Below are 27719 nucleotides of genomic sequence, written 5' to 3'. Positions count from 1 at the left end.
CTGCACACGTTGGCCCTCACTGCGGCTCTTCGTGTGTGTATCTATCTCCCTAATTAGGCTTATAAGCTTCTTACAGCCAGACTATGTTCTTCACGTTTATATACTTAATTGGCACAGTGCTAGCGCAGGTACTCAGTAAATGTTTGTGAACTTAATTGGAATTAGAAATAATCTCTGTTTGTATGGGAGAATGAGGACGACATGCAGCCCTCTCCCCACACGAGGCGGGGGAGAGAGAGGGGATGAATATGAATGTCAGCCACTGTCTTGTTATATTTTTACTCCGTCTGTCTATCTTTTGCATTTAAATTTTTCCTTACAGTTTTGAAATTGAAATTATATCCATTTATTTATAGTATTGGAACACCTGCCAAGTTAACGTCACCTGCAAATTTAGTAAGCACATCTTTGATTATTTCGTCTTTGGTATCAATACAGAGAGAAATAAATGGCATTTTAGGACTAATCCCTGTGAAAAACATGGTGACGCTCTCCAAGGGTTTCTGAGACATTTGCTGTCTTCAGGTTTGCATTGACGTTAAATATTAATTTCTAAAGCTGGGGTCTCAGTAATCATGAGTGTTATGTCTCAGACCGGAAATAAGAGGACTTGGGTCAGCAAGTCCTCTCACAGAGAAAACACCATGGGAACATAAGCACTGGCGAGAAATTCAGAATGCTTTCTTTTTTTTCCCCCACCGATAAAACAAAATGCCATTCCTTCAGTCCTAGTCCGGAATGATTGGAGTTCTTCGTGGGCCTTATGTGTAGAAATACTACTCACTAAGTGACCGCCTCGCTCCCATGGGAATGTTGGGGCCCACTGTTACTTAAGCCTGTGGTCAGGGCAATCTGCTGCCAGCGTGCTCGTGGGGCTGGTAATCACAGACATTGCATGGATGTCTTGTCGTTAGATAAAGTGAAATTGACCTGGAGAATGGAACTTTAAATGGTCAAGAGATAAATGAGCGGCCTTGCTTTTTCTTCAGGATGAGAGTTCTTCCTGACTGTCCCAGTGGTCTCTTATGAACCTTGCAGGAGGCTCTCTCCTGTGCTTGTCCCCAACACAAGTTTCCATTTTTCATAATGGGGATCTCCTAGGCCGGCTAACAGGCTATAGTAACTTCTTTGCTAGTGACGAGTGGTTGTGCCAATGAAACGTTTCTCTATTGGAAATTTATTACCAGGAAGAGATACAGAAAAGGAGATATACAAATGTGTTCTTCCAAAATAGCATGAAGAGTAGGTTAACTCCTATAAAACCTTGAGCCACTATAGCCGTTTAAATTATGGGCTTGGGAATGATAGGGTTGGCACAGAATCTACCTCCATTGGTAAGAATTCATGTATTGAATGTGTTCTATGTGTTGGGAATAAGAGGGATGGATCCGATAGATGTCATCGCTGCCCTCCAGGTTCTTACGGTGCAGTGTGGCAGGGGAAAGAGGCCTGAGACAATGAACCAGAGGGTGATGACGGTCTCAGTGAGAAGAGGAGATTCTGGGATCCGACAACAGGATGACAATTATAAACTAGGAGCCTTCAGAGACAGAAATCAAAGCAAAGCCTGAAGTTTGAGTATGAGTTACCAAGGGAAGAGACAGTGTTTCTTTCCATTTAAATGGTGCCAAGGTAAAGACCGATACCACATTACTCCTAGGCTGGTGACAAGAGGGAGTTAAAAAGCTGGAAGGTGGGGAAAAGACTGGAGATGCCAGAGCATGTGTTTTGCTATCTTTATAGTCTGTCATCCCTCACCGAGTCTACTTACTGTCTGCTCTATTTAGAAAAATACAAGCATTGTGAGGAAGTGCATGGGGAAGGCCAAAGGAGAACATTGCCTTTCCTTGGTGTTTACTGGTCTTAGGTGATTCCATTCTCCATATCCTGCTTGAGGTGGATGGGTGTTTTTATCACCGTGGGTCTTGATTAAAGGTTATTTTTGTTTATGTATGCCTCCCATTTTCATGACAAGGTTGTGGAATGTGGAGATTTTGTCTCCTGTAGTTTTGGTGATACCACTCTTCCGTAGTTCTCCTGTCTCTTCAGAGATTCTGTGACTCTCTGCACTTTTTTTTTTATTATGCTGTTTTTAGTGACTGTTTTCAAGTCATTTTGCTCATCCTCTGGCAGAGAACTCCACAGATCAGTAGCACTGTGCTGGCTCTTTTGTTCAGGCTGTCTATGTTTTGTCCTTGGGTCACTGATGAAGAAAAGACATGGACATACCCTAGGATGTTGCTCTACACTGTTGTTATTCATTGTGGGGAGTCCAGGGTCAGGGGGAAGGTGAACAGTTCAGAAAGGACCTACATATACATGTGAAAAGCTGGTTATATGCCTATCCCCCCATACCCGCCCCTCAAAAACACAAATCTTACAATTCTCACTCTTACGGGTGTAAGTTTTCAGTCCTAACTTTACAAAATGCTAACATTATTTGTTGATCGGTGGAAGGCCAAACAAAAAACGAACCAAAAATCCCTTAGCAGAACAAAATGTAGGGGAATAGTCCAAAATTTTAAAAGAGTAGAATCATCATAGTCAAATATAAATTTATTTAGAGGGAGTCACCTCCATACAAATCTTAATGAAAAGGCTTTATTGAGAGGAGCAGGTCATGAAATCAAGTGAGAAGGAAGAAACTAAAGACCGAAGGTTAATATAGAGCAAAGGAGAAAGGTTGAGTGGTTCATGAGCAAGAGATTGACTCCCTTTCACAGTTCACATGCCTAATGGAAAGGAAGCACCAGTCCGACCAGCAATGAGTTAGTGTGAGTGTGTATGTAAGTGTTTGTGAGCATATATGCGAATTGGACAGCGTTTCAGAATGGGGTGAGTGTGCAGTAAAGTGGTGTCTATAAAACACTGAAAAGAAGACACATGTCAAGAGGGTAGCCTTTAACTCAAGCATGTCAAACTCAAAGGCTAACATGGGCCAAATAAACAAGGTTTAAGATTATGTGGCCACAAAAAAAACACCTTCAATTTTCATAGAAATGTAGGTTTATTTCAATAAAGACATGCTGAATACAAAGGGCTGAAATAAGTGAGTCATTGTTAACACAAAATAATAGAACATTTTAATAAAAATTAGTATTTTTCTTGACCATTAACTTACCAGACACTGAATAACTGCACAAATTAGTAAGCGCAATGCAAATAAACCTATTTTTCTTGTTCTCTGAAAGCGAAACATTTCCTGTTGCGCACACCAAACAAGTTAGTACAAGACTAATGATGTGGCAGTCGGCTGCTAAAATATTCGCTGCTAGTATTAGTGGAGAGAAATGGTGCGCCCGTGTGTAAGGCGCTTAAGGGCACTGATCAATGTTTCTCTCTCATCGATGTTTCCAACTCTCTATCCCTCTCCCTTCCTCTCAGTAAAAAATCAATAAAATATGTTTAAAAAACAAACAAACAAACAAAAGAACGTTTCTTATATACCGTTATATTGGCTGGGCCGCAAAAATGTTCGTCGTGGACCACAAGTTTGACATGCTTGCTTTACCTTGTTTTGGCTTTGGCCTGATCACCACCTTTTTGTTGAAACCCCCTGACAAGGTCAGCTGAAATCAAGCTGAGCATTTGGAAATGTTCAATTGATGGTATCATTTGAACCATCATTTACACTGTAATCCAGTTTTAACACTGTTCATAGAAGCCATCTAATAAGTGTGTTTGGGTCATAAAAAAATTACATCAAAGTCAAGTTTGCTTCTGTCCTCCATAGGTTATGGTCTTACTGTGGAGGTACAAAGAGGGTTTGGAATTTTTTGGGACTTTTCAGCAGAGCAGCACACACACTACACAGTCTGTACATACATGCATAAAGAAATGCACAAAACCAGAAAATAACATGAGATGCTGAAGAAAGTGGAGAGAAAATGATTTAGCAGTTCACATGTATGTAGTGGGGGGGAAGGAGGGAGAGAAGGAAGGCGGGGAGGGAGAGAGAGAGAGAGAGATGCCTGAACTGACTGAGTAAAAATGAAAGTTGTGGAAGAAGAGAGAATAGATGAAGAGAGAGAGAGAGAGAGAGAGAAGGGAGGGGGGGATGTTGGGTTGCCTCCTATACATATCCCTACTGGGGATTAAACCTGCAACCTGGGAATGTGCATGTGCGCTGATCAGGAATTGAACTGGCAACCCTCCAGTGCATGGGATTATCACTCAACCAACTGAGCCACACTGGCCAGGCCAGCATAAAAGACATTTATATGCACTAACTCTATCAGAGCACAGTAAGTAGTGAGCCCTGGGAGAATGTAAAGCTAACAACTGCCCTAACGGAGCCCATAAGCTTTAAATAATAGGACACCTGAAGAGCTTGGCATGGTGGGAAACACAGGTGGAAAAGGGAAGCAAAATGACATTTACTAAAATGATCCAGGTATGAGTACACTGCATTGGAGGATCAGGTTGAAGAAAGTGATTCAAAAGGGCTAAAAATGCATTAAATGTGTTCTAGAAAATTGTAGGAAATTGCTCGCATCAAGTATATTTTGCTGTGACTTTCTCCTATACTTGTTTATTTCTTCTGCTACCTTGACCACCATGTGAGGCCTAGTTTTTTGTAACCAGTTAATTCTGTTCAGACTACCAGCAGGCAAAGGTGGTAGTATAAAATGGAAATGGTGTGCTTTAATTGCATTGAAAATTCCTCCATATGCCACCTTTTTGGTTTCTGAATACCTGATGCTGAAAGTTCATTGATGAACTTTATTAGTGAATCCAGAGGGACTATAATTGCTCTTTCATTTATTATTTTCAAATGAGACTGATGTCTTTATTTAAAATACTTTCCCACAGAAGGGAGTGGAGGTGTCTGTGGTAACCTGAGACTAGTTGTTCTTTATATCAGATGACAATGTAGATTTCACTATATGGTGGTTTCTGATGTGAAGTGTATTTTTGTCCACAGCCCCATGCTTACGTAGGTTGCAAATGTAGCATTCTAAAAATACAAACTGTCAAGCTCCTAGTTTAGGGAATTGAATAAATAGATACAAAACCAGGTATGTAACCTAATCCTCCAAATTGAGTATGCCTCTTCCCTCTTCTAGGTAATTCTTGTACCTATCCTTTTGTAAAGCCTTGTTCCTATAGACATGTCTATACTTCAAATGTTCTCCTGTGGTGTTCTTTCCCTTACCTTGTTTATTATCTCACTGAATATCAGCATCTCTCTCACCCTTTATATCTACATCTCCTGTAGCACTTAATGTATGTGAGAGTACTTAGTATTTGTCCTATGTTCAGGCTTGGCTGTGAGCTTCCTAAAGGTAGAAAATGTGTTATTCATCTTTGGAGCTCATACACTTAGCATAGCTGGTGTCTGACCCCAGAGCAGATGCCCACTCAATGTATAGTGTTAAATTTGTTCAAGGTTATGGAATTTTTCTATGTCTCTGTTAGAACATGAGATCAGATAGACAGCTGAGGGTATGCAAGCCATAATCAGCCTTGACCTTGGGTAACTTATAACAGCATGCCCTGGGAGGCCTGTCAAAATGGCAGCATGGCTTGGGTCTGTGAGACAATGGGGCTCCTTAGAAGTCAGTAATACTGTCCATGGTAATAGCCTTCAACATAGAAGTCAGAAGACCTTGTACATCTGTGAGCAAGCCAGCAAGTCGCTTTACATTTCTAAAGTGTCCTTGGGGAAAATTACTGTGTAGGAAAGTTATTTAAGGTAGCTAGCAAAGGCTATGTGAGGCCAGGCAAACATTTTCAAAACAAAATGTTTTCCTAGTCCTAGAAAATACTAATTTCAGTATTCAAGATGCATATTTCACAGAAAACCTCTTGATGTGGTGACTGCATTCATCACCATAACATTCTGGCTTCATCTAGTTTTGATTCTAAAAACATCATTTCCCAGTCATCCAGAATAGACATACTGGATTCTTTTCTTTTTTTCCCTTATCTTTTTAAAAAATAGTTTCCCCATTCCAGTCAAGATTCTGGCATATGTAAATGCAGTACTCCCTTCTTCCGACAGCCACATTAAAATTACAACTAAATTACAGAACAACCGTCATTCAGAACCACCCGCAGTGTAGCTGAACAGAAATCTGTAACTAAAGTTATACAGAAGAAGCCACGATGAGACTGGTAGGAGGCTCAGCAATGTGGAATGGACTGGTGCCTCACATACCTACATGTGGAGGTGAAAAATTGAGAGGGATATCTAAGCTATGGAGGTCCCCCTTGAGCAGTCAGGGGTCCAACCCCTACACCAACCCCCAGCCTAGGGTTCCATTGCCAGGAACAAAAGTCCCATAAATTGTGACTGGGAAAACCAGCAAGGACTGTAGCTGAGTGAGAGGGAGGGCTATTGGAGCCCCAGCCATTCCTCTTAAAAGACCCGCCCACGAACTCACTTGTTCTCAGCAGGGAGGGGGGGAGCTTTCTTGGGCACCTCCAAGCCAAGCACAAGTAGCAGCTATCTGCAGATCGCTCTTTAGCTCATACTGGGTGGCCCTGGGCAAGACAAAGGTTGTGCCTTGACCTGCACCTCTCTGATGATTAGTGACATTGAGCATCTTTTTATCTGTCTATTAGCCATTTGGGATTATCCTCTTTAAAAAAGGGTCTGTTCAGGTCCTTTGCCCATTTTTTAATTGGATTGTTTGTTTTTCTGGTGTTGAGTTTTATAAGCTCTTTATAAATTTTGAATATTAACCCCTTATCAGAAGTAGCACTGGCAAATATGTTCTCCCATTCAGTGAATTATCTTTTCATTTTGTTGATGTTTTCCTTTGCTGTGCAAGCTCTTTTTAGTTTGATGTATTCCCATTTGTTTATTTTTTCTTTTGTTTCCCTTGCCCAATGAGATATATCAGAAAAAAATACTGCTATAAGAAATCTCTGAGATTTCACTGCCTATGTTTTCTTCTAGGATTTTTATGGTAGTGAGTCTAACATTTAAGTTTTTAATACATTTTGAGTTTATTCTTGTGTGCGGGGTAAGAAGGTGGTCTAGTTTCTTTCTTTCTTTTTTTTTTTTTTGCATGTACCTGTCCTATTTTCCCAACACCATTTATTGAATAGTCTGTCTTTACCACATTGTATGTTTTGCCTCCTTTGTCAAATATGAATTGATGATAAAGCCTTGGGTTTATTTCTGGGCTCTTTATTCTGTTCCAATGATCTATATGTCTATTTATATGCTAGTACCTTGAAGCTTTGATTAATATGACCTCCTGTGAAACATGCCATTGGTGTCTTGATAGGAATTGCATTGAATCTGTAGATTGCTTTGAGCAGTATGGACATTTTTATGATGTTAATTCTTCCTATCCATGAACACGGTATACACTTGCCCTTATTAGTATCTTCTTCAATAAAATATCTAGAAATAAATTTAACCAAGGATGTAACACACCTGTACTCAGAAAATTATAAAACACTGAGGAACTAGTGTTTTTTAGACTTTTCTGGTTGCCTAAATTCCTTTTTTATTGTGAAAGAATGATGAAAATTTGCCTCTTGCTGTGTGGGGGATTTCTATGTCTGTTCTGATAGAACCCAGCTCTGGGACAGCAAAAGAAAGGATTGAGCTCTATGATCTACTAGCTGAGATCAAAACTTCTCACTCTGCAAGACAGATACCACAGCAACTGTATGGCTTGGACAAGGGAGGCAGCGTGGAGGAGGGTAGAGAGGGCTCTCCTCACAATTGAATGGGGAGGCAAAAGTCATAATAATTTTGCCCTTTTAATTGTGTGGAGTGCTTATACAGGGGTCCTTAAACTTTGTAAACAGGGGGCCAGTTCACTGTCCCTCAGACCGTTGGAGGGCCGGACTATAGTTTAAAAAAAAAACTATGAACAAATTCCTATGCACACTGCACATATCTTATTTTGAAGTCAAAAAACAAAATGGGAACAAATACAATATTTGTATTTGCATGTGGCCCGCGGGCCGTAGTTTGAGGACCCCTGGCTTAGAACTTCTAAGTATGCTCGTATAGATATTATTGTAACGAAAACACAGTTTCAGCTGACTGCCACAAGAAAAGCCAAACTCATGAGACAAGTTCTGATGCAAAGTGAAAGAACTTTATTTAGGTGCCACGACCTGGGAGAATAGTGGCCTCCTCTCTCAGAGACCATCCTGCTTCCTACTTATGCCCAGGGTTCTTAGAGGAATAAGGAAGGGGTGGTGGCTCTTTTTTGTTTTCTTTTTATGTTGTTGTTTTTTTAAAGAAAATTAAAAGAGGAACAGTAATTTAAAGTTTTTTCCAGCTATAATGCAGGTTATTCTGACTTTAAGGTAGCATCACGTGGCATACTTCTGAGTCCATTCCTGAGATATTCTGTTGTACTTTCTTCTGTCTGTTTTATAGATCCATGCAATCCCTGACACTAGGGGGTAGGGGTGTGAGGATCACCTGGGTTTGGATCACATAGCTGTGAACAAATGAATAAAAGAACTTTAGAAATAGTTAATGCAGGAGAGCACTGTGATCTTAGAATATCAAGACAAATGCTGCCATTACTGTTAATATTTGGATGATAAATTCTTGTAAATTCAACCTTAGGTGGTTTGAAGGGGAGTAATCTGTAGGAAGATGAACTGCCAAAAAGAATACAGCACCTTGGTATGGGCTGTGATTGGGTCCCGTAATTGTGGCTTGGCAATGAGACATCATCCCCAGCTGGACCTGCAGAACGTTGTGCCAGAGGGTCGCGGGCCAAATGACGAAGTTCCTTATTAATCCCTCTCAGTGCCATCGTCTGTGCTTTGTGCCTGGCTCCCCACTATCTCGGTGTGTGCTCAAATGTCTGGCCAAAACTCTTGATCACCCCGGTAGCAGGGAAGGCTTGTCTCTTCCTCTCACACCAGCTCTGCCAGACACAGGCACTGAGGGGCCGGAGCCTCCCTGGAGCTGAGCTGCAGCCTCAGCCTCCACCCTGCGTGGAAGCTGGGTGCCTCCCTGGCCCTATGGGGCTCATGCACATGACACAGGCACAAAATGTCCACTCTGACGCAACTAAGGGGTGGTTGTTTTATTCCATGATATTGCTAGCATTTGGCATGCACTCGGTTTCTGTCCATTCATCTTTCTAGCTTTTTGGCCTGCTCAGTGTAAGAACCGGCTTACATCTGGTCAATGAAGGAGACACCCTGGTGCTTGCCCCCTGACTGTCTAGAGCAGTGGTTCTCAACCTTCCTAATGCCACGACTGTTTAATACAGTTCCTCATGTTGTGGTGACCCCCAACCATAAAATTATTTTCGTGGCTACTTCATAACTGTAATGTTGCTGCTGTTATGAATTATAATGTAAATATCTGATATGCAGGATGTATTTTCATTGTTACAAATTGAACATAACTAAAGCATAGTGACAAATCACAAAAAACAATATGTAATTATATATGTTTTCCGATGGTCTTAGGTGACCCCTGTGAAAGGGTCGTTCGACCCCCAAAGGGGTCACGGCCCATACGTTGAGAACCGCTGCTCTAGGGTATCAGAGTCACTGTGGAGGGCATGGGCTGCAGGACCTGTCAGGAAGTCTGGAGATGCTGCAGCCCTCAGCCTGCATTCCACATTGGACATGGCGCAGGCACATCTGGGAAAGCCGGTTGGAGTCTGCGGAGCACCCTCGGATTCTGGGGTGCCTGAGTCCCCTGCGCATCCCTGACTCTGCCTGTCACTCTAAAGTGGCCCCCCAGCTGCTGCTCACCCTGACAGCTGCCTGAGTTCCAATTGACTGTCTATGGTAACATGATCACATTCTATTCATTTATTTCTCCCACAAACATTTGTTAAGCATTTATTTTGTGTCAGGCATTCAGGAGATGTGCTTCAAATAAAGAGTTTCAACCTGCTGGGAGGTAGAAACTCGGGCTGCTCTGAAAGCACATAAAGAGAATGCCTTACTCTCTGTTGTTCATGCAAGAAGGACTGTGGAATCATCTATTGAAAGGCCCTTGTGCCTGGAATATGAGGGAGATGGGTTTAAGGCAGGGATGGGCAAACTTGACTCCAGGGCCACAATGGGTTCTTAAACTGGACCGGAGGGCCGGAACAAAAGCATGGATGGAGTATTTGTGTGAACTAATAGAAATTCAAAGTAAACATCATTACATAAAAGGGTACGGTCTTTTTCTTTTTTTTTTAGTTTTATTCATTTGAAAAGGGTCAGATCCGGCCCGCGGGCCGTAGTTTGCCCACGGCTGGTTTAAGGTGTGTGACAGGTAGTCTGTGGAGGGCCTTTTAGAACTTTTGAATGATTAGGGAACTAGTCCACATTTGTTGATGATTTTATCCCCTCTAACAACCTCCTGAGATCAATAGAAAAGATATTACAATTCCTACCTTATCAATGACTGACATGCAGCTAAGATATTCAGCGTCTTGCTCAAGGTCAGGGCATACTTCAAAGTTTTGGAATTCTCCCACTCTCACCACATTCATTTATTCACTCACTTGTTGAGCAATACGTATGAGCATTTACTAGTGTAAGGCCTAAAATCAAGGCTCGGTATTATGTGCTACCCTTACATCTGGTAAAATCAGGAAGGCCTGGAATGGCCTAACTGCAAGTTTTCCTCCCCACTCTGGTCCTGCAGATAAGATCCCTTGGTCCGATGCCCCCCCTTATCAATGGGACCAGGCACAGTTCCCGCTTATCCCTGCCAGACTGCAAAATTATTCAAACAAAGCAATCACATAATCCAATGAGAGCCAGGGGTCACTGTTCCCCTTTAGTACCACAAAGCCTGCCTCCCACTGCCTCTAGCTGTTCACTTTGTTCCCGAGTACAGCCTCCTTGTGACCCTGCATGACATGCATTATCCTCCTCTCCTGCATTGTGAGTGCCTGTGACTAATAAACGGCTCTTGCTCTCATCTGTCCAGTGTTGAGTGTCCTGTGTTCTGCCATTCCCATGACCCTGTGTTGGGAACCCTTCTCTCAACATAAAGTAGACAGGGGGCCATTAAAACAGTGCCAGAAATGCACATTTCAAATGGAGTAAATTCAAGGAGTTGATATGTTTTGGAGATGACTGTCTCTGTCTACCCTGAGTTATGGAGCAAACTGACGGTAGAACTTTTGCTCTAGAATTAAGGAAAACATTTTCATCAAAGGGCTCTCAATGCTCAAACCGCAATGGTGAGTATTTTGGGGAAATGCAACCCAGGGGTGAAAGGCAAGAGGAATGACTAACTTTATGTTCTGCTTTCCTGGTAAGTGCCCATGAAACAGCTGTTCTAGTTTCTGCTAAGATTACCTGCAAAAGGTACCTAATCCTCCACATGTTCCCCTTCAGTAACTTTATATGATACATGAGAATTTTCCTGGGAGATCAGAAAAGCTCCAGTCATATAAATGGAAGCAATGCTTATTTTACTGTGACTCTAAGAGAAGTAAATACTGAGTTATAGCACAAGGGGAGTCGACCAGTGGCCAATTTTGACTTTAATAAAATATGTTCATTGAATGCTGCATAACCAAAACATATGAATAAATAAGTCATGTAAAGTGAAATGACTTTATGCAAGAAGCAGTAAGAGGAGATATTAGGAGAATTCCCGGCAAACGTTTGCTGTGTGAACGAAGCTTAAAAAAGCTACTAAACCACTCTGTCAGGTTCCTGTTATTCATGTTTATAAGTGACAAGAGTCCAGTGGTTCTCAACCTTTTGGCCCTTTAAATACAGTTCTTCATGTTGTGACCCAACCATGAAATGATTTTCGTTGCTACTTCATAACTGTAATGTTGCTACTGTTATGAATCGTAATGTAACTATCTGATATGCAGGATGGTCTTAGGCGTCCCCCGTGAAAGGGTCATTCGACCGCCAAAGGGGTCATGACCCACAGGTTGAGAACCCCTGGACAAGACATTGTTGCAAATTTAGGAGTTCCAATGCTTCACTTATGAGAGACTGTTGATCAGGAAGGAAGACTTGGACTGTCAATGTAATCATAGCTTCATTTCAGCATTTGTTGAGTTGTGAGTATGCATTGCAAGGACAATACTAAATTATTCTAATCAGTTAAGCTGGAATCCTATTGTTTCCACTCCTTGCTCATCTAAATAAAAGTATCTGGGCAATGCTATTTAATTTTTTATGTATACTTTGAAGTATTATGTTTGTGTGGAATATTTATCTCTTCATATTAAACTCTTCATATTAGGATCCTAGTAATGTTTTTAGCCTTGCATTATCACTTCCTAAATCTTATTCCAAAGTACTTTTTGAAGAAAAAAATAAAGCAATTAGAGCATAAGCTCTGAGGTTATATAAAACTTACAAATTCAAGGAAATAGTGTATTACCTATTACAGTGTGTCTGTGCATTAATCCAGTTTATTTTGTTTAGAAATGTTTTGAAGAGTTTCTAATTGAAGGTAGATTTGGATTCGTTGGTATTATTCAAGGAAAATTATAATGTTTCATTTGTTCTAATAATTTCTCAGAAGCAAATTAACTAATGAAATGAAGAAAGGGTCAACACCTGCAATATAAGAGCTTTGTGCTTGCAGCTCTGTCTCTTCAATTACTGCACCTTTTATTTCTCTCCATGTGAGATTGCAGAGCAGAGAGATTTAAATTGCTGATGATGAAGTGGAAAAACACCAGTTATCAGTGGACACCAGGTAGCAAATGGAGTATCGGGAATAAGACTCTTAAAAAAAGGCTCAGCCATCTTAATACCTGCTACTTAGAAATAATAGTTAACATTATTACAAAATAGGTACATATTTGTTAAAACACTCAAACATGCAAAATATAATTTAAAGAATTAACATCTTCTTTCATGATATCCTTTCATAGAGATAACCATTTTAATAACTTGATGCTTCTACTTTACAGATTTTAAAATATGTTTTATTTACTTGGAGAAATGGTATTGTTGAACTTTCTTACTTAATTATACATTTGGGCGTCTGCATGTCAGTTCACAGAGATATATATCACTAATTTTAATATAGTAGAAATGTACTATGACATAAGCCCTGTTTTTGTCAGTGAACATTTGGATTGTCTTCCATTTTTTATTACTTCCAACATTATTACAGTGAATAGATATCTTCACTTATGTACTTCTGTTAATTATTATTCTTATAGTGGATATTATAGATTGGATATTAATAGTGGTAGCTGTTGGTAACTTTATTGTCCTTACTATGTGCCAGATATTCTGCTGAGAAAGTGCAGTATTCCCTTGTAATCCTTACCACAACCTATTAGGCAGGGTTTTTTTTGTTTCCTCTTTTTATAGCTGAGGAAATTAGGTCTTAGATTAAATAATTGCCCAAAGTCACCTAGCAAATAAGAAACAGAATCTGAACTTAAACCCGGGTCTCTCTGATCCTATAGGCCATCAATGTCCTCTTGCCACCATCGCCATGCCTACATCTCCATTGGAGTTTTTCCACCCAAGCACATTCTGTCTTCTTAGCTTGAATTTCTGCTCCAGATTCCTCTCCCCTTTGCTGTCCTGGCAGCCAAGTATAAACCCCCAACCTCTCCTTTGACCCTGATATCTGGAGACAGGCCTGAACTTCCAGTCCCACCCTTTTGTGCCCAGAGCCTTCCTGAAGCCCGTGTTGGCCTCCCTTGCTTGGGCTACATCCCTGGTAGATGTGGAAGCCTACCTAAGCCTGAGAGTGGGAAGGGAAAGTTCCCTCTAGGTTTTCTGGATTTATAATGCCTTTGCTGCCAGCCAACAGATTCCAGCTGACCAGCAGTCTCAGAGTCAGTCACAAAGAGCAGCTGTCCTCATAAATCGGGGGTTGGTGGGGGAATGGAAAGAAAAATGACTGCATGTCCAAAATGAAAAGTCATCATGCTCTTGGTGCTTTGAATCATACTGGCACAACCAAGTGTTGGGAGCAGCCAAATAAATGAACTGGAAGATGTTGGCATGTCATTCGGTAAAACTCATATTGCAAAAATAACCACCATCTCATGCTGGTGCTTAGACAAGTATGTGAACTACAGTGTACGGACTGTACAGTATTTGAATGACCTCTGGGTACTGTGTGGGAGGAGTACATTTGTCTGGAAATTGTCTGTGTGTCCATCGTAACTCAGCACTTTTCTAAATCTTATCCTCGTTTCCCCTTCAAACACTTCTTTTTCTACTTTTTATTTTCTTGTGTTATTTCTAAACAAAGTTGTTTTCTAACATTTGTTTATGTGGCTCGCTGTCTTTTAGGCTGTGAGATCTGTGTGGGTGTGGATCCTATCTCTTTATCTTTCATTCTCACCATATTTTCCTCTACCTTTTTTTTTGCTTCCTTTCTCCCATCCAAGTTTATTAACAACCTCTTCTCTACCAGGCACTATGAGACACATCATGTCCCTCGAGGTACATGAGTGTGTGAAAGATGCATACTATTTTCTTACAAGGCTCATTATCTAATAGAAAGTGCTGGCAAACCTAGACTCTCGCATAGTATCTGACACAGAGAAGATACTCAATAAATGCATTTATTACATTTATTTGTTAAATTCTTACAGATATGGAAACTGATTCTCAGGGTTATTGACTGACTTGTCTGCTCATTCATTCAGCTCAAGTTGTGAATGCCTGCTGCCGTGATGCCATTCCCATCTTGTTTGCCCAGTTAATGTACCGTATTTTCCCAAAGTTAAGAAATCAATATTTTAAACATTTTGCTGGTTTTCCTCTTAAGACCTTCCCTTTTTTTTTGACATCTTAAGGAGTTGTTCTTCCTGTTTTCTCCACTATCTGATGATACAGTCAGTGAGAGGAGGTCCAAATCTTCTCCCTGCAGCTCTTTTGCATAGCTGATTACATTCAGTTTGAATTTTGCAGAGTAAGACAATCACTTAGCATATTTATCTTTTTCTTTTTTGACATATTTATGGGCTCCGAACTCTCCGGTTCCTATTGCATCTGTGCACTCTCCACCTCCACCTCCAATTAGGGCTTCAGCTGATGTCAGTAACAATAAGGCTCGTGATTGGAGGAAGCCTGTTTGACAAGGTATGGGCAGCTACACACCCACGCAGCTCCCTCCTCGGCTGTCTTCTGTGTATAAGACACCCCTTGATGTTCAGTCTAGTAATTTTAGAAAAAAAATAGCGTCTTATACACAGGAAAATATGGTAGTTATTTTTATTGTAATATACTAAGATGAGGGTGATTTGTCAGGGCTCATAATCAGTGTTAGTTTTCTAAGAATTGGCATATGACAAGGGCAGGTGGTCAACGGTTATACTCCCTTTACTTTTTCAAGGTGATCATTTGCATGAATTTTCTAAAAGATCACTTATTGTTCCAAAGTGTGTTTTTGGCATAGAGCCCCCCAATTGACCCTATGTCTATGCTATGTAAGGTATAAAAATAAATTCTTGTTGCCTTGGCCGGGTGGCTCAGTTGGTTGGGGTGTTGTACTGTGAACCAAAAGATTGCAGGTTTGATCCCCTGTCAGGGCACATACCTGGGTTGCAGGTTTGATCCCCCGTTGGGGCATGTTCAGGAGGCAACCAATTGATGTTTCACTCACATCGATGTTTCTCTCTCTCTTATCTCCCTCTCCCCCTATCTCAAAAAAGCAATTAGAAAAAAAATCCTTGGGTGAAGATTAAAAATAAATTAATAAAATAAATTATTATCTCACAGGTTCTGTTGTGCTATTTTCCTCCTTAGTAGTTTTATTTTTGTTTTGTATGTTATTTAATTTTTTATGCCAGAACTCTTACCATAATATATATTGTCAAGTTGGGCAAATTTTACCCATGTGTAGAATTTTCTCTAGTGTTTGACTAATATAAGAAAAAGAGAGCCCGGTAGCTCACTTGGTTGCGGGAAGCATTGTTTTGATATGCCCTGTTGAGGCGCATATAGGAGTAGGAGTCAACCAGTGATTGCATGGGTGAGTGGAGCAACAGATTGATCTCTCTCTCTCTCTCTCTCTCTCTCTCTTTCTATCTTTCCCTTCCTTTTCCCCCCACTTCCGCCTCTTACTCTCTAAAATCAATAAATATATAAAAAGAGAAAAAAAATTTTGGGAGATGCTGCTTAAAGAATGTTGTTAATAAGGGTGTCTGTTTTCATTGGGTGGATAGGTATAGGAATAGCATGCAACTCAATGAAATATACCTGGAAAATGAGAAAATGAAAATTAGTTTAGAGCAATGTCATGTCTCCTTCATTAGACCTCCTCAGAGAAGGAAAAAGAAAGATTTAAAATGTTGGATGATGGAAGCTGATAACAAAGCATCAGTTGTATCTTATGTAAATTATTGGACTACAGAAAAAACCTAATCATTTCATCTGAAACCCACAGCATATTGTATGTAAGTTAAATTAGAAGGACTGAGTCATTCTTGCTATTCTCCACAGAGCAGTAACTATAAATTTCACCCTGTATGTTCAGTTCTACATTTCATCTTCAACTAATAACCATCGTTAATAATATTCTGAAATCAGACACAAAGTTGCTAGACTGTAAGTGTAGCTTATCTATATATGAACAGGATTTATTTGTTCATAAAGAAGTTAATTGGACAAGTAATTTTTGAAAAATGCCTTTGAAAATATGATTGTGGTGATAAGGTGTTCATGTATATATTTATACAACCAAACTTTACAGAGTATACCATTTTGGAGAACAAGATTAATAGGGTAAAGAATATAGGAAGAACTAAGTTTACAAGTGGACTCCTCTGTTGGGGGGAAAAAAAACAGGTCATTTTAAATGTCAGTTGACTTCAAAGAAAATAATAATTCAGATTTGAAAAGCTTCCATACATCATGGTAATACAATGAAAACATGACATTTTAACTCCTTGGAATTCTAGTGTTGGGTTATAACCCTAGTGTCCACTACTTACTGTCCAGAAACTGTGACTTATCATAGGTATTAAATAAACATTGAAGACTGGAGAAATTCATCCACCCTCCATTCATCTACTCATTGACTGATTGCTTTTGGGAGGCAAAAAGGAGAGTGGAGTGTCCAAAGTTTCCTGAGAAAGGTCCAGAAAATTGATCTCCAAAATCATTCTTCTGTAGAGACAGAAAAGGACCAGGCTAAAGCTGTGTTTAGACAATCGAAATAATTGGACCACATATTGATAGACTGGCTTATTTTAATTATCTTAAATGAAGGCACCAAATCCAATAGATTGCAGAGGAATAAAAGGGCCTAAGCACCAAATTAGCATCTGGACAGCTAATTCTACGGTCTTGTATATATTATGTGAATCAAAGCATTTGTCTCTGTCCTGCCCACACACACACATACACACACAAATGTGTTTGTACTAAACAACCACACATCCCGTGGGAGTTCTCGTCAGCTGCTGGAGTAACCAAAAAGGCATGGAAACAGTCCTCAATCACAAAGAATAAAATACCAGCTTTTAGTACTCTTAGGAATTGTACTGTTTAAAAATAATCATTAATGATTTGATGAAAGGACTTCTGACTGGTTAACTGGCTAATTGCAAATGTTATCAAATCTCTGTTCCTAGATTAATACTACTCATGAATAGTTAATTCTGAAAATATTCTGTGTTCAGGGAATAGAAAAGGGTTGAGCCCACATTTCATACAGTGTAGCTGCCCTGGAACAAAGGGGGGTTTTAGGCGGGCACTGTATGCTGTAAGTAGGAGATACGGGAAAGATAGCAATACTTTCCATGAATTCCTCTAAGGACTCATATGGGAAATAGAGGAGAGCCTGCCTCTCTTTTTTTGGTAGACTCATCTTTGTTTCGCTTTAATTTGCTCACAGAATAAAACACTCCAGAATTGTCCTTTGGGGGGCTGTTACCATGGATTGGTTAGTTACTTTATTGACTGTGTATTAACATTCTCGGAACTGCATGTTCTGCCTGTTTCTTCACTAAATTATACTTCCCAATGTAGGCAGATGGTGGTGCCTGTTTTGGAGAGACACGTTGTTGTGTGTGTGTGTTTTTTCACACGTGCTATTTGTTTGGACATTGTCCATCTCTTAGTTCAGTGGTCAGTAGTGGGAGGTCAATTGCAACGCACAGGGACAAGATTATAGGATTTTATTTCATTTATTCTCTATTTTATAAGCATTGAGCACTTACTTTGCTCTAAATAATGTAATCAAGTGCAATTAAAACAACTCCTAGCATTTCTATCTTTCCTCTTTGATCTACCCAAATAACACGACCCAGAACTCCACAACCAATAGCTGTAAGTTTGGTATTCTCCAGTTGTTTCCTCGTGTCTTCCTGTCTTGTATCCTCATCTCTATTCTCTAAGTCTTTGTTTTACCTTTGCAAGGATAAAAGTGCCTGCAAGTGACTTTTCTAAACAAAACAGCTTACAAAGAGGAACTCTCATGTTTACCTTTATGGCACAGAGAACTAGAAAAGGGTTTGAAATTAGTTGTCTATTATTTATACCAAGAACTTTCCCTAGTGTCCAACTCCCTTCAGACCCCTACTAGCAGACATTCTCTTAAGTGAAAAGCTTTCCCCAAAATTGGGAAGGTAATTGTGATTGAAGAAGAGAGTGGGGACCCCAAAGAACAGGGGAGAGAGAGGTTGGGGTATAAAAGAGTCATCTCCACTTTGCAGAAGTAGCTTCTCCTCCCCCTTATCCAGGACGATAAGACTTGGCTCCTGCCTCTAAAGAGGATTCAGTCTAGTAAGGGAGATAGTCAGCCCACAGTTCCAGCATTGTGTGGTAAGTGCTAAAGGCAAGCTTTCCATAGAATGGGCTCCCCACAGGGTCATTGTTTAGCTACTTCCTTGAGTGTGTTGGTATAACTTTCTGTAATCTGTTTCATATTATTTCTTTCAAAGGAGGTAAGTATAGGAACTGGGTCCCTGGAGGGTATACAAAGCATTCAGGAGGTCTACACAGAAGACATTTTTTTTCTAGCAAACAGAGGGGAGCTGGTGGTGGCTTACTTTCAGTTACACGGGAGTTTTAAAAAATCAAACCAAAACAAACCTCATCCTCTGGGTGTTGCTATTCTTATTATAGGTAGCAGAGAAAAAATACGCCTTTCTCAAAAGTAAGATTTTTCATCTATGGTATATTTGAAATCTTGGAGGAACATTACATCTTACATGTTCTAATTTCATTTTACGAAAGAAACTGAACCCCACATATATTAGCAACAGTAGCCTATATTTATTGAGCGTGGTCTTTGTTTCAGACCCAGATATAGTTTACATTGATGATCATTTAAGTCTCACAACAACCCTAAACTCTAAGAAACAGATTCCATGGGAAGGCCATCATATAGATAAAGAAGCTGAAGCCACACAAGGTTAAGGAACTTGCCCAAGTTCACATAATTTAGAAGGTGGTAGAGACTTGAACCTAGATATTAATGGCTCCAAAGCCCATCCATGCTCATTATCACAGTGCTAAACTATGTAATCCAACAGAGCTACTACAATCTTTCCGTCTTTTGACCTAGAAGGCAAGGTTCAAAGAACTTGCCTTCGAAATGTCTCTCTATTGTCTGGGCTAGTGGTTCTTAAACTTCTCTGTATTGTTTTAATTTTAGTACATGTGCTGTGAGCACTAATAGTTCTTAAACTTGAGCATGCATCGCTGTTACCTAGAAAACTTGCTAAAACCGAGAGCATGGGGTCTGGGGTGGACAGATATTAAGGTGGCCTTCTACAATCCCTACCTCCTGATGTTTGTTCCCGTCTTGGTATAATCCCCTCTTTTTGTGCAATGAATGTATAACTTGCTTCTCACCAGTAGACTATAGAAAAGGTGATGGCTATCACTTTCATGATTATGGTGGTGTAACTGGACAACCAAGAGGTCTGGGCTGCAGGTCACTACTTCCCCAATTAAGCAGAGACAGGGTTGAATCACATATGAGCATTTATTGCAATAATGCTGGCATTATGGGAGAAAAGCAGGTCATTCACAAAAATCTCCTTCCCACCCCACCATGAGCCCCCTGCTTATATTGGGTATAAGGAAAAATATTACATGGGAAAGTGGGAATTGCAGGCATGGGAAAGTGGGCACTGATAATCATTACAGGTTATAAATCATGTGGGCTGGGGGAGGGGGCGTGTCACAGTGAGCAGGTGCTCCTGGGTTCCCAGGGACCAGATTACAGGTAATAGAGGCTAGAGGTTGTAAAGAGCAGGTGCCTCCTGGACTAGATTGTTTTGGCCACAGGTTGTAAATCTTTCCATAATGATAGTCAGTTCTCTGAAGGAGGATGGACTGCATTCTGATGTTAGCTCCAGTGTCCCAGGATGTATAACTCCCAGCGAGTTTAGGATGTCCTTTCTCTAAGCAAAACAGAGCCATCATGGTTAACAGAGCATGATTAATATTTCTTATAATTGTACCTGGTCACCCATATTCTATTTCTACCCCTAACAGTATGTTTTATAAAGACTCTCTTGCTAACAGATTGGCTGTAGAGACAATGCTGCCTTGATGAAGTCTGTAGCCATCTGAGCAAGCTCACGTGGCCAGGAACTGCTGGCAGCCTCCAGGGCCCGAGAGTAGCCTCCCCAAGATGATAGCTAACAAGAACCTGGTGCCTTCAGTTCCACAATCACAAGTAAATTAATGCTGCCAACTATTGGAATAATCTTGGAAACAGATAATCCCCAGTCAAGCCACCAGATGAGAACACAGCCTGGCTGACATTGTGATTGCAGGCTCCTGTGACCCTAAGCAGAGGACCCACCTAAGTCGTGCTCAGACTCCTGTCCCGTGGGAACTAGGAAATAATAAATATGAGCTATTCTAAGCTACTAAGTTTGTGGTACCTTTTTCACACCAGTAGATAATTAATACAAGAGTTTCTGATTCAGTGGATCTGGGGGTGGGTCCCAAGAATTTGAATTTATCAGAATGTCTCTGGGGATAGTAATACTGCTGGTCCAGAGACCTCACTTTGAGAATCACTGGCCTAGAACCTAGACAGTTGCCTTATATCCTCCTTGTTCTCTTCATACACTCTCTTAACCTCTCTCTTCCATTTCTCATACTGCAGCCAGAGAACTTCTTGAGATGCAAATCATATTACTGTTTCCTGAAAACCTTTTAGCACCTTCCCCCAAGGTGCACGCTCTGCCGCTGCAGCCCAGCTCCCTTGCAGTCCCGTCCTCCTCTCTTCTGACACAGGTCCTTCTTTCCATTCCCCAGTTCCCTCCTCTGCCTAGACTCACCCTGTCCAACCAGATTAACTTCTGATCTCTCCTTGGATGTACCTGTACTCACCTTCTAGCACAAGTGGCAACCCCCTTAGCAAAGCCTTCTCTGACCTCTGCCTGAATGAGGAGTCCTTGTTGTATATTGACTTGGGGATGAACTATATGGGCTTATGAAACTCATCTGTCTGTGTTCAAATCTCAGCTCCACCATTTTATTATCTATGGAATCTTGGACAAATTAATTAACCTTTATGCCTCTCCATTTCCTCAATACTAAAGTGATATGCTTAGTTACTTCATCGTCTTAGGAAAATTAACATCTCCCACATTAAAATGGGATTGATTGGCTGATGGTACTGGGTTATTTTATTAAGGGAGAAAAATCAGATGAGTTAAATGCATGGAAACTTGCCTGGCACTTGGTGTACTTTCAATAAATGGTGATGGTGCCTGCTTTCTGTGTTGTTATTACTGTTGTGATCTCCCATAGACACATCTTCCCTTATTTCAGTGCTTCGTAATTCGGTATTTTTGAATGTCCATCTCCCCTTCTAGATTATAAGCACCAAGAGAATAGGACCCACAGCCAACCTTGCGTCCATTCTTAGCTCCTGTGCTTGGAGCAGTACCTGGCACAACATGGACAGTCAAAAGATCCAGTACATATTTGATGAATTAATGAAAGGTAACACAACCCCAGTCCAGGAGGCCTATTCCCTGATCAATATGTTTTCTTTCCAGTTGGCAGTTTCCTCTATATTTCAGTTCCTAGCTGTACCAGTCCCTGAGTTCTACCCTTCATCCACTGGGTTATGATGAGTCTGTTAGGTTGTCCTTGATCTTGGGTTCCAGTGGACTCCGTACTATCACCTACAATTTGGTTTTGCTATGGAATATGGAGGAGATATACTCTTTAATAATTGTACCTGAGCCCTGGCTGGGTGGCTCAGTTTGTTGTGCCCATTGTCCCAAACACCAAAAAAGTTGCAGGTTTGATTCCTTGTCAGGGATCATGGTGCATACTTAGGTTGCAGGTTTGATCCCCAGTTGGGGCACTTATAGAAGGTAGCTGATTGATGGGTCTCTCTCTCTCTCTCTCTCTCTCTCTCTCTCTCTCTCTCTCTCTCATCAATAAAAACATATCCTCAGGTCAAGATTAAAAAACAACAACACAATAGCCCAGCTAGTGTTGCTCAGTGGTTGAGTACAGACCTATGAACCAAGATGTCACAGTTCGATTCCCAGTTGGGGCACATGCCCAGGTTGTGGGTTTGATCTCCAGTAGGGGGCAGGCAGGAGGCCATCTATCAATGATTTTCTCTCATCATTGATATTTCTATCTCTCCTATTCCCTTCCTCTCTGAAATCAATAAAATAAAAACACACAATATTTGTACTTGGGTCAAAGTCTTGAACGTTTTTGCTTCCTAAGATTTTCCTTCTCACTTCAATGTTGTTTCAAAGTTGTACATCTACCAGATGCTAATAGCACATCATTGCTCTAAACCAAACTATGTTGGCTTCTCTCTGAGATCAAGTCCAGAATTCAGCTACTTGTCTTTAGGGCTGGTCAGAGTGCTCCACAAGAGATGATGACACAGTTCTCTTTGTACTGTGCTGGAGGGTGGCTCAGTTTCATTCTTGACTGCTAAAAGAAATGCATTCTGTAGATTTTTTTTTAACTTTATCCTGAGAGCTGGCTTAGAAAACTACAGTCAGCAATATTCCCTGGAGATGTTCTCCTCTCTACCCTAATTTAGTGACCCTTCTGAAACTTCTTTTGAATGTCTGGGTTTAATTAAGAGTTTTTGTATGCAATTATGGAAGTTACCCATCTGCCCCCTTTGTTATTCCTTCATCTGATTTGGGTTGAACATGTTTTTTTGATAATTATAATTGCTTTAGACAATTATACAATATTAGTTCTTTCTTATGTCTGCAAATCCTTAATGCTGACTTATATGCAACTAATGATGATAGCCATTGACATAATGAGTTCTAATGATCTTTACTGTCTACCTAGTTTTGCATATAGGATATAATTAAAATTTTTGGAAGGTTGGACAGAATGGCTCTTTGTTCTATGTTTAAAGTATTACTGCAATCTTCACTGGAAACAAGTACATTATTGCAAAGTGGATTTCTGTCTCTACTTTCCAACTCTGGAAATGTGGGGAGATTCTCTAGTTTTCTTTGACTGTGTCCTCACTTTTCCACTAATACTGTCTTGAGAAATCAAGATCATAAAAAGATATCATATGGCCCTGCCAGGTTGTGCAGTTGGTTGGAGTGGCCTTCTCTACACCAAAAGGTTGTGTTACTGGTGGAAGTGGGGTTATTGGGGGTACTGCTGGTATTAATAACTAGCTAATTACATTTTATCGGGTATGGGTTCAATCCCCATTCAGGGTGCATATGGAAGGCAACTGATTGATGGTTATCTCTCTCCATCCCTATCTCCTTCCCTCTGTCCCTCTCCCCTTCCCTCCCCATCCCTCAAAAAAGTAAATGAACATATCCACAGATGAGAATATATATTAAAAAGATATTATGTGTAATGAAAGGGCTTTATAAACTACTAGAGGTCCGGTGCATGAAAATTCATGCACTGGAGGGGGGTGGCGGGGGTCCCTTAGCCTGGCCTGCTCACAGTCCAGGAGCACTCAGGGGCGGGAGACGACCCGGCCATCAAGGGAAGGCGATGCCCCCATCACACCTCTGCTGCTGCCACTGCCAGCAGCGCCAGCCTCGGCCGGCCCTGGTTACCTGAGCCTCGGGGAGCCTTAGGGGCTGGGGGTCTGAGGGCGGGTCCAGCCGCACCGTGCACCTGCTGCGCCCATCCCTCAGCTGGGCTGAAAGATCTGTGGGACTCTGGTGGGGCTGAGGTGGACTGGGCACCACCATCTTGTGGCTTTGGGCCCCGTCAACTTTGTGATGGTGTGATGGTCAATTTGCATACCCTAGCTTTACTAGATAGGATAATATCTTCTTTACCTGTAAGGGACTATTATTTCTAATTCATATCATCCTAAAGTGATTTTGTAAAGTTTGGTTGAATGCTATATTCAGAAAAGAAAGCTAGATTTTATTACTGATTGTTTTTAAACGTCAGATAGTAGCAACTTAAAACTGTTTAGCACTTATCATTTATAAAACATTTTCTCACATATTAACCCATTCCTAACCTGGTGAAAGGGGAAAGGTGATCTTTCTAGGCAGCTTGATGTATATATTTCACTTAACCCAGAAACCTTGTGAAGAAGCTAAAATTAGCTCCATTTTTCCGATAAGAAATTTAGGATCATGGTTCAAGGTGATACAGCTTGAACTTGGGTCTTTATAAATCATTGTTCCCTTGTCCTCAGTGGCATAGTTCTATTCTGTGAAGAAAAATGGAAATAATACAGAAAGGCACCTTGAGTTTGCTAGAGTGGATCACTGTGCAAATCCCCCTCTTTGACTCGTAGCCTTCTCTCACATTAGTGAAGAAACATGGAACTAGAAGGGGCCTTCACTGATTTATTCCTCTCCTGAGATCTAAGTGTAACCAAGGTATAGATCTAGCACTAAAATACTCTAGTGGTGACATTACCCTTGCCCCCACCCCCACAGTTGACTATATCTGGGGACAGCTTTTATTGTTGCAGCTGGCCAGATAGATGCTCTTGACATCTAAGTGGTTGGAGAGCAGGGATGCGGCTAAACATCCTACAACGTGCAGGACAGCCATACCTCTCACAACAAAGAATTATGTGGCCCAAAATATCAGTAGTGCCAAGGTTGAGAAACGTTTCTTTAGCTGGAGGAGTCAGGGAAGGCTTGAAGGAGGCAACGCAGAACTGGGGTTGAAAATATAATTTTAAAATTCTTCCAGCAGGCTATAGAGAAGCAAAAGGTATTGCAGGCAAAGAGTGAGGCATTTGCCAAAGTAGAGAGGCCTGAAATTGTGCCTCCTCTGTAGGAATGTTTGAGCCCTTTTGGTGCTGTTTTAGCATTTCTGGGAGGAGAAGTAGTGAGATGACACTGAAGCAGTGTGTTAAGTTCCCTTTTTCTAGCAGTAATTCACAATATGAGTTGTATTGTAAACTCATTTTGTCTGTGATGATCATTCTTTTTGCTGGGCAACCTGTAAATATCCCATCAGGTCTTAAGTTCACGGAGAGACAACTCTACAGAAACCAGGTGGGCAGGCAGTCAAGGCCAACCTCAAGTGTCCACAGATCTGTGCTGGTCTCCTCTCAGTGGGTGTCTGCTAGGGATGAATCACATGTAGGCGAGCACTTGAACACCTGCACTGAATACGTCTTTCCTAGCTTTTGTATCAACGGACCCTGGTACAGTGTCTCCTCCGTGGTCTCAGCTCTAGAGAAATGAGATGAGGCAGCCCACACGCTGATACTCAGGGTGCTCTTAGCAGTAATACAGGACCTCCAGCCAATGCAGTTTGCTAGCCTTCCATGCAATTGAAGCAATTATGCAGAATGATTCCCTCCTCTTTATTATACCACAGCTTCAATTTGGTTGCAATCAATTCTATTCAATGTATCTTTCAACCCTAATATGTGTGTGTGCTGGCAAACCTGGTTGGCATTCTGGCCTTGGATTTTGCTTGCTGTGGGACTTCTGGCAGATGCCGTCCTCTCTAAAATGGACATCATAACACTTAGCAAAGCTGTATTCTGGATTAGAAATGGTATGCAAAGAATCTGAAACAGTGGTAATAAGTATTCTAGACAAATATTAGCTTTATTATTACTGCTATTATGGCAGTGCTGATGATAGTGGAGGATATGAAGGGTGATGAGGTGCATTCCCATGTTTTGGAGCTCCGCTTAAGGGAGTGCCCACTCTCCCGCACGCCGTGACATTGTACTTCTTAGTCCCACCACCTCAGCATGGCACCAGTCCTGCACCAGCAGCTGTGATCCTGAGCTTGTGACCTTGGGTAGTTTATTTAACTTCTCTGAGCATCACCGGGTGATTTGCAAGAACCAAATGCAATGAAACATTTAAAAGTCTTGGCACGCAGTAGACACTGAACAAATGCGGGTTCTGTTCTCCCTGAGGCAGTCATCGTCAAGATGCTTTGTGGATTTCACTGCTTGCAAAAAAAAAAAAAAAAAAAGGAGGTTAAATCAAAGTCAAGAGTGAAAAGAAGGGGAATCACAGAGTTTTTGTTTTGTTTGGCTTTGTTTTCTTTTTTTTTAATATATTTTATTGATTTCTTACAGAGAGGAAGGGAGAGAGATAGAGAGTTAGAAATATCCATGAGAGAGAAACATCGATCAGCTGCCTTATGCACGACCCCTTACTGGGGATGTGCCCGCAACCAAGGTACACGCCCTTGACTGGAATCGAACCTGGGACCTTTTAGTCCGCAGGCCGGTGCTCTATCCACTGAGCCAAACCAGTCAGGGCTTGGCTTTGTTTTCTTTAAGTTTTACAAAATAGGCAGAGACTCTTCTCTCCCTCAAACTTGAGTAGATTTCAGATGACTTGCCATCCTCCAAGGTGAGATATGTTTTTCTGATTTGATCACGAGACATTGCCAGACATTTCTCATAGATGGCTTTGACCTTGGATGGGAGATATCTCAACCCTTGTCGGCACCAGTCTCCTGGTTACACCCCTTCCAATCCCAGTTTGAACTCGCAGAATTTATTCTCTGGCTCAGTCACTTCTGCCCTGGCCTCTGGGTGTCTGCTTGCACTAGACCCCTCACCACTGGGGGCTGAGCGGGGGAGAGAGACATTTTTCCTATTTATTCCTAGAGCCCTTACCCTTTGGCTCACAGCCTTACTCCAAACTGCAGACAGTACCTGGGGCACTTTACTGATGGTGTGTACTTGCCTGCCTCAGGCCCTTCAAGTTTCCCTGGCCCAGACTGAGTCCAACTGGAGTTCAAGTAGCTGTATCCCAGTCTTTTGTTATGTCTCCTGATACCTTACAGTGCTTGCAGGTTCTTGAATATGCTAATGCATATTTTTCTGATTGAATTGCCCTTCCATCCTCAAGGATGAGGGTGACTGTCACTTCCAGTCCTCAACCCAGACTACCTTGCTATCTCCTAAGCACATAGCATTCGTGATGATCATACTATAATACTTATTTGCATTGTTAGTTTCCTAGGTTGATTTTTTAGAGCACAGGGACTATAAAAAGTGAATCTTTATTGGGCCCACAGCCCCTGGTACAATATAAGCATAGAGTAAATGTGTCCTAATGCATATAACTAAATATACAGGGAGAGAAGCAAAAACGACCTACTGACATGCTGAAGGAAAATGGCAAGAGTGGGACTATGAGTAGATCCTTCAGATTTAATTCTGTCGGGGCCACTGTGAACTAAGATTTGGAAAGTGAAGATACCAGGAAGTCCAAGAGTATCAGAAACTGCGCCACAGTTAGCAGTGAGCTGGGAGAATGACCTGGTAGATGAGAAGGACTCAGAGGCGGGAGGGCAAATCTTCATTCCATCACTTAGTAGCTCTAGGACAGTGGTTCTCAACCTTCTGGCCCTTTAAATACAGTTCCTCATGTTGTGACCCAACCATAAAATTATTTTCGTTGCTACTTCATAACTGT

General features: G+C 41.2%; 1 protein-coding gene and 1 pseudogene across 1 annotated transcript in view; one reads left to right on the top strand and one right to left on the bottom strand.

Moving 5' to 3' along the window:
* FAT3 (FAT atypical cadherin 3) overlaps window positions 1-27719 on the top strand; it is a 520386-nt gene that overhangs the window by 110180 nt on the left and 382487 nt on the right. The gene's annotated exons all lie outside the window — the stretch shown is intronic.
* On the bottom strand, window positions 8228-8741 carry LOC102773747 (annotated as a pseudogene).

The sequence above is a fragment of the Myotis davidii genome, unplaced genomic scaffold (genome assembly GCF_000327345.1).
Source record: "Myotis davidii unplaced genomic scaffold, ASM32734v1 scaffold345, whole genome shotgun sequence".
Taxonomy (NCBI): domain Eukaryota; kingdom Metazoa; phylum Chordata; class Mammalia; order Chiroptera; family Vespertilionidae; genus Myotis; species Myotis davidii.
The sequence above is the reverse complement of the archived record's forward strand: the minus strand, read 5'-3'. Positions and strand labels throughout refer to the sequence as shown.